The following is an 8,136-nucleotide window of genomic DNA, read 5'->3' on the forward strand; positions in this document are numbered from 1 at the left end:
GTGGTAGAATCATTTGATGTCCAAAGACAGTACTCTTGATCCATTCTGTAATTATAAGCAACCGAAGGAATATAATGAAAATTGGAATACTTGGTGGGATAACCTAATTAATCAGTCAGGGCAAGATATAGGAAGAGGAAGAATGTAGTAATGAGAAATATCTCCACGTACAGCAAAAATCACATAGCAAAATTTGCAAGTAAAAAGGAATGCAGTGATTTACTTTATTTGAATATGCACAGGTGAACAAAAGAATACAAACAATGAGAGAGATGAAATGTCAGATAGCTACCTCATTAGGCTGAGTAAGAAATTTTCTCTAACAACTACGGCAAATCATTTCTTCACTCACTTGGAGAGGGCAAGAAGATATATATTTAAGTTATGATAACTATTAAAAAAAAAAACATGATGGATAGGTGTATTCCATTAAATGGTCTTGGGGATTTTACTAACATCTCATTTGACTCCACCCCCATTTTCTTCCTCTTTCCCCACCCCCCTAACTCTACTTCACAGATTCTCACCCAAGGAAAAAGGTAATTAAGTACAGGTTTTGCTTCAGATATGGTAAGGAACATTCTGGGTAAAGACATAGCCACACTGCAATGACAATCTCTAAAACTCAGTGACTCCACACCTGCAATGTTTATTTCTTGTTGACACAAAGTTGGCTACAGTTCTGGACACCTTCATGACAGCCGTCCCCATGCAGCAATTATGTGATTCAGCCCGCTTCCATTTTTTGGACCCACTGTCTTAATAATTTGTCACCTCTACAACTGTCACTGCAGGGGAAGAGACAGAAACACTGCTCATGAGTTTGTCACTTCCTGGCTGAGGTGGTGAACAACATTAGATCTACAGTCAGTTGGTAGCTCTGAGTCAGTCATAAGGCCTTGTCTACATCTGCTGGGGGAGCTGAGAAGTGCTCTCTCGTTGTGCATAGAAAGGGAGGAAGACCAGATATTGGAGAACCTTTAAAATGGTTATGACATCAGAGCTGCATTTTTAAGACAGTGAGGTGGTTTATTAAAAAAAAAAAAAAAAGAAAAAGAAGTAACTGTAAAGAAGAACTGAACAAATACAAAGTAAACGGAAGAACTTTGCTGTTTTTCTATAACTTAAGGGACTCAGGGAAAACTACAGATTTGTTTGAAGGGCAATGTGGTTAAAGTCACAAGTGATGGCCAGAAAATACAGCCTGGAAAGGTGCTTTCTACATGTAATATGTGCTGTGTAATGACAAAAACATAGAAAATCAGCTCAAAAAATGTTCATTTCTTTGAACCTTACTTACCAAACCCCTAAGAACAATCTCTGCTCTCCTCTTGTAAATTTTCTAGCTGCTTTTATAAATGTTACCTGGACAAAGGCAGGTATTCTATATCATTTCTAAAAAGGCTTCCATAGTTTATCTTTTGCTTACTTGCATTCCAAAATTGATGAGGTAATATCATGAGTAAAATTATTTTTTGTTCATTTTGGTATTTATGTAAGCAATGGTGTTTTTATTTCCCTTTATATAAACTTAAATATACTTTTACAATATGATTTGCATATTTATAAGGGCAAGTCAAAAAATACAAACCATGAGTTAATCAGTACATTCTTAATCTTTACACTTTGTGCATATACAGTATAATAAACATCTTTATTGAAATAACTCTATTTTTGGACAGTTAATGTGATAAAAGTAGATGGAAATTTAAGTGACTATTCCAAAGTTAAGCATTATATTACTTAAATTAGTGCAAATGAACAGATTCTAATATAAATATGACAAAAATAGTGTATTAATGTTTTTGGAAGATTGCTTAAATTATTCCATAGTAAAATTCATCAAAAAACTTAACAAAAGTATTTAGTTTACTCAAGATAATGATACTTTATGAAGATACTGATTTCATAAAATAAAAATGGGAGTGACTATTACAAACTTGAATTCAGGGGCTCTAGCCAAGTCTCCTACCTGAACCTATACCATTTAAGACACCTTATCCTTGTGTTTTTTCTCTCTTAGCCAATAGTCTTGAAAATGCAATGTTTACTCTCTTCCCTTCTAATTCACTTCCTATATTCTCCAATCATTTTGGTGAAAATCCTCTGGCAACTGTTACCATTAACCTTCATATTTTCCTATCTACTGGGCACTTTGCAGTCCTCATTCTACAATGATCTCATTGATGCATTTCACAGTATTGGTCTTTTCCTACTTCTGGAAAACTATTCCCTTTTCTTTTGTGCTACACCTTTTCCTGTTTCTTCTCTTAATCCCTTAGATCTTTTTTTTTCTTTTTGGCTTCCTTTGTGAACTTCTTTCTTTATCCTCCTATTAGATATTAGTGATTTCCCTAACTCTAATTTCCATTCATTGAGTTTGTTTTTTAATCTACCTTTATCTTCTGGGTGATCTGTCATATTTTAACCAAGACTATATGCTAGTAATATCTATATCTGCATATGATAATGTAACTCTAATCTGGCATCTGGATTTCATATTTTCCTATAAAAGTGCTTGATGGACATAGATCTCTGTATTTTCTCCAGATGCTTCCTGATCAACAAGTTCACTTCATCTTAACCACCAGGATTATACGTCTTGAATCTCATTTCACATACTGGCACCATCATCCACACTGTTTTGCAAAATAGACAAGTCATCCTGGATACCTATTTTTCATTTACATCAATCAATCCCTTCAATCAAGGCCTTGTAATTTTACTTCTAAAACATTTCTCAAGTCTAATATGTCTTCTCTATCCATAGTAAGAAGACGTTAGTTCTGGTCCTCAGTCTTATCTTGTCTAAACTACTCCAAAACCTCCTCACTAGACTTCCCCCCTCCAGAATTTCTTCTCTCAGATATATTCTTTGATTATTCTATTACCTCTGCCTCAAATATCCTTTTACTGATTTTCCCAATTCTTTTTATTGATTTCTGCTTTTCCATTAAGATTCAGCTCAGGTGTCATTCTCTCGGAAAATTTCCTGAATCACCTTTTTGTGCTCATAGGAAATTCTGTGCACATCATCTCTCTTTATTTGCTCCACTCTATGGTACTTACCTTCTCGTATTTAACATTTTCTTTATATCTCTCTCCTTTCTGATGGATTGCTAGGCTCCTTGAAGACAGAAATACTTAGAGTACAAGTGTTTAGAACAATGTCATTCCCAGTCCAGGAATTCAGAAAGTGCTACTTGAACTCAACTACCTTATCATTGGCAGTTCATCTATTTCTGCTTTACCTCACTGACTCCTTACACATAAATGTTTAGGAATCCTAATTCCTTTTCTGAGGCGTTTCATTAATAATTTTTCACTTGTGTTTTAAGGGGGAAAAATGCACTAGAACTCCATAGAAGCCAGAAATTTATCTAGTGGTAGCCATACCTCCAATTCCATTAACTTCAGTTAGCCCATAGGTAAAAGTGAGGCAGCAGGTGAAGGGAATGGTAGGTATAGAGGTAATGAAATGAGCGTGAAATCTGTTCTCCCTAATGGCAGAGAGGTCCAAGTCTATAGTCTTTATTTTTATAATGTATTTCACCACACATGCATTTACTTTGATGACAGATTTTTTTTCTTCCAGCTACCAAATTTTACCCTCCTCCTAAAAATTAAAAAATATTTTGAAATTTCTGCTCCCATGTCAACCAGTTTCTATTATGTCCATTTTCTAGGTCTTTTCATAACTATTATCAATTGCCAGTTTTCACTTTTCTGTACAAGGACCTCAAAATACATGAGCTATAGTATAAAAAAAAAAAAAAAAGACACTTTTTTCCCCAGGTATTTTTCATTCCTCTTGGCCCTGTGTCTAGGTTTTGTCTATCTATTTTCACTCAGGTAACTACTGGTAGCTCTTCCTTTCTTTTAAAATAGTGACTAAAGAGTCCTGTTTTCTTTGTAAGTCTCTTATTTAGTAATTTATACTTCAATGGTAATTATATCCATAGCTCATCAGAGCACTCCATCCCAACACTTGGTTAATGTATTATTTCTTTTACAAACCAACTGTAGTGAATGATACATTTAAATATTTGTTCAGCAAAGAGTGTAAGTTTGGATAATAAATTCTTTAGGAAAATGATTTTATTTACAACATATTGATAAATACATTCAGGCAATTGATATTTTCTCTGTAGGTGTGAGAATTTACACCTTCCACAGATTCAAAACTGATCCAAAGCATACAATAGCATATTTCTCTGACAAAGAAGAAAAATATTTTCTTAGAAAAAAATGTTTTGTTTGAGAGTAATAAGAAATATTTATAAGACGACATCTTTCTCATGAAAATCTAAGAATATTTAGAAATGTTCTATACAAGTTTCTTCTAGATAGCATACTCAAATAATATTAGCACTGCTCAGACATCACAATACTCTGTGTTTAGGTTTTATTTTATGAAAGGAGCTAACAGATGGAGCTGCCACTCTGTCCTAACAGAGAATTTCATAATTTCACAAGGTAGCCAGAAAATGTAGCCTGGAAACATGCCTTTCTATACTCCCACTCAATGGTAGTTGTAAAAAGTCAAAATAAAAAAAAAAAAAAAAAAAAAAAGGAACTCAAAAATGTTAAGCTCTTCAAGCCCCATTTACCAAACCACTGGCATCATTGTGTTGCTTTCTCTCCTCTTTGACTTTCGTTATCCCCACTTGCAAATGTTACCTGCACAAGCCAGAGACTAGATGCTTCTAAAATATCTTCCCTGCAGAGGCACTCCTGTTTGTTTTCACTCCAACACTGAATAATGAATGATCTAAATAAAAAGGTTCTGTTTTTCTTTTGACTTGAGGTAAGTGGTTATTTCTTTAATGGCTTCAGTTTTTTAAGTTTTTTAATTAAAATTATTTGTATAGAGAGGCTGGGAAGATGGCAGAATAGGAGGACGCTAAATTCACCCCCTCCCACAGATACAATTAGATAACACATCAGTGTAAATAACTCAGAAAATGACTGGGAGACTGGCAAAAGAAACTCCACAACTAAAGGTAGAGAAGAGGCCACATTAAAGAAGGATAAAAGGCGGAAACGTGATAAGGAGCTAACTGGCCCTCCAGGACCACCAGGAGGGAGGGAACCATAGGCATAGAGAGGGGAGAGAAACAGACTATCACACAGGGGAGACTGCTGTGGAGGGAAAGACAAATCCTCAGAGCACTTGTCTTTGAAAACTAGAGAGGCTGAATTGTGAATTGCATTGTTACAATCAGTGGGACTTAAAGCTTGGAATTTAAAAAAATCAGTGGGCTCAATTCTGGGAGAGCCCAGAGTATGAAAGGAAGCCAAGTTCCTGCCCTTTAAGAGACAACACAACAAACACCCTGCAAAGATAGATACAGCATAGAAGGAGCAGTTTGAAAAATGCCTGGGGCATACAGGAGAGTTAATTACTAATCTCTGAGCTTGTCTGGAGGGGCAGGGTGTGCTGTGGGACTTCTCCAGGAACAGAGAAGCTGGCAGGCACTGTGTCCCTTTTCCATCCCCCAGCATAAACACAAGGCTAACTTACAACAAGCCCTGCCCCCCCACCCCCAACACACATTGGGCTTCCACAGATCCATCCCTTCCAGGCAGGCCTGCCTCAGTTCCTTTGCTGCAGGTCCCTTCCCCCAGAAGACCAGTGCTAACCTTGCCAACACTGGATCTCCCAACCTGTCTGCTTTGCAGGGCCTTGGTCCTGGCTGCAGCAGGCCCCCTCCTTTGGAAGACCGGCTTGCACCTTGTTAAAATTGCACACCCACACCCATGCATGCTGTCCAGTGGCAGTGGTGGCAGGTCTCATTTTACAAGAAGACTGGAAGGAATCTTGTTAAAACTGCACCCTCACTCAGGCCAGCTGGCCTAGCAGCAGTGGCCCATCCCCTTTTGTCCGTGTGCAAACCTTGCTAGCACTGCATGCCCTGCCCCCTCCAATAAGATCTTGGCCAGAACCCATTCAAACCAGGGCTACAAGCCTGACAATGTGTAAGCAGCCCCACTCCAAAGTGATTCCTGCCCTGGGGAGAGGGGAAGATAACCACATATGTCAGTTCAAGGATGGCCCCAACAGTAGGCTGGAGGTAGACATTTGATCAGGTTGCAGACCCTGCCCACCAACAGAACCGTCTAGGGGGATAACCAGAGAAAGCACCCAAGAGTTTGGTGCTAGTGCATCTCTGGCAAATATCTGGTCTGATTAAACTCAAGCCCAAGGCAGCCCCAGACTCATCGACTAACACCAAAGGGATCAGATACTGCCCACAATAGGCAAAACAAGCAGACAACTAGGTTGAAGGAAAAAGTGGCCAAGACACAATAGCAGGGTGCATATGACACATATAGGAGACCCCTGAAGTGCCAGGTTCTAGTGAATAGGGGACACTGCACTGCAGGACTTACTCTTCATAAGGCCATTACTTTAAAATGCAGGAGATGTAGTTGACTTTCCTCACACAGAAAAACAGACAAAATGAGGAGACAGAAATATGACCCAAATGAAACAACAGGACAATCCACAGCAAGAGACCTAAGCAAAACAGATACAAGTAATATGCCTGATAGAGAATTTAAAGTAATGATCACAAAAATACCCACTGGACTTCAAAAAAGAGTGGAAGACATCAGTGAGACCCTTAACAAACAGAAAAAAGAACTAATCAGAGATGAAGAACACAGGAAATGAAATATAAAATAAACTAGATGGAATAAATAGCAGGCTAGAGAAGCAGAACAACACAAAGTGACCTGGAGGACAGAGTAATGTAAACAAGCTGAGCAGGTGAAAGAAAAAAAAAAATACGCAAAATGAGAATAGCCTTGGGGAATTCAGCAACTCCATCAAGCATAACATTAACATTTATATAGATCCAAGAGGAAGGAGGAGGAGGAGGAGGAACAGGAGGAGGAGGGGAGGAAGAAGAAAGAGAGAGAGAGAGGCAGAAAATTTATTAAAGAAATAATAGCTGAAAACTTCCCAAATCTGGGAAAGAAAACAGATATCCAGATCTGGGCAGCACAGAGATTCCCCCAACAAAAATCAACCCAAATATGTCCACACCAAGACACATAGTAATTAAGATGGCAAAAAGTAGTGATAAAGAGAGAATTCTAAAAGCAGCAAGAGAAAAGAAGACAATTAACATACAAGGGAAACCCCCATAAGGCTATCAGTGGAATTTTTCATCAGAAACTTTTGCAGGCCTGAAGAGGGTGGCAGGATATAATCAAAGTGCTGAAAACAAAAGAAATCTGAAGGCAAGAACACTCTATCCAGCAAAGCTATCATTCAGAAGAGACAGACAGATACAGAGTTTCCCAAACAAGCAAAAGATAAAGGAGTTCAGGACCACTCAACCAGCCCTACAAGAAATGTTAAAGGGGACTCTGATGGAAAGCAAAGACAACAAGTAAGAGTAAAAAAAAAAAGTAGGAAGCACAAAATCAGCAAAAAAATAAGTGTATCTGTGAAAATCAAGGGATTCACAAAATAAAAGGATGTAAATTATAACACCATATACCTAAAACATGGCGGGGAAAAGAGTAAACAATGGGTTCAAACTTAAGCGACTATCAGGTCAATATAGACTGTGAGATGCATCAGGTATTATATATAAACCTAATGGTAACCACAAACCAAAAACCAGTAATAGATATGCAAAAAATAAAGAGAAAGGAATCAAGTATATCCCTAATGAAAGCCAGCAAACCATGAGAGAAGAGAGCAAAGGATCAGAAAAACTACAAAAATAACCACAAAACAAGTAACAAAGGGCAATAAATACACACCTATCAATAATTACCTTGAAGGTAAATGAACTAAACACTCCAATCAAAAGACATAGGGTGGGGGCGCCTGGGTGGCTCAGTCGTTAAGTGTCTGCCTTCGGCTCAGGTCATGATCCCAGGGTCCTGGGATCGAGCCCCACATCGGGCTCCCTGCTCGGCAGGAAGCCTGCTTCTCCCTCTCCCACTCCCCCTGCTTGTGTTCCCTCTCTCGCTGTGTCTCTCTGTCAAATAAATAAATAAAATCTTTAAAAAAAAAAAAAAAAGACATAGGGTGATGGAACAGATTAAAAAAAAAAAAATGGCCCATTAATATGTTGCCTGTAAGAGTCTCATTTCAGACCTAAAGACACATGCAAA

Source organism: Neomonachus schauinslandi, chromosome 1 (genome assembly GCF_002201575.2).
Source record: "Neomonachus schauinslandi chromosome 1, ASM220157v2, whole genome shotgun sequence".
NCBI classification, from domain to species: Eukaryota; Metazoa; Chordata; class Mammalia; order Carnivora; family Phocidae; genus Neomonachus; species Neomonachus schauinslandi.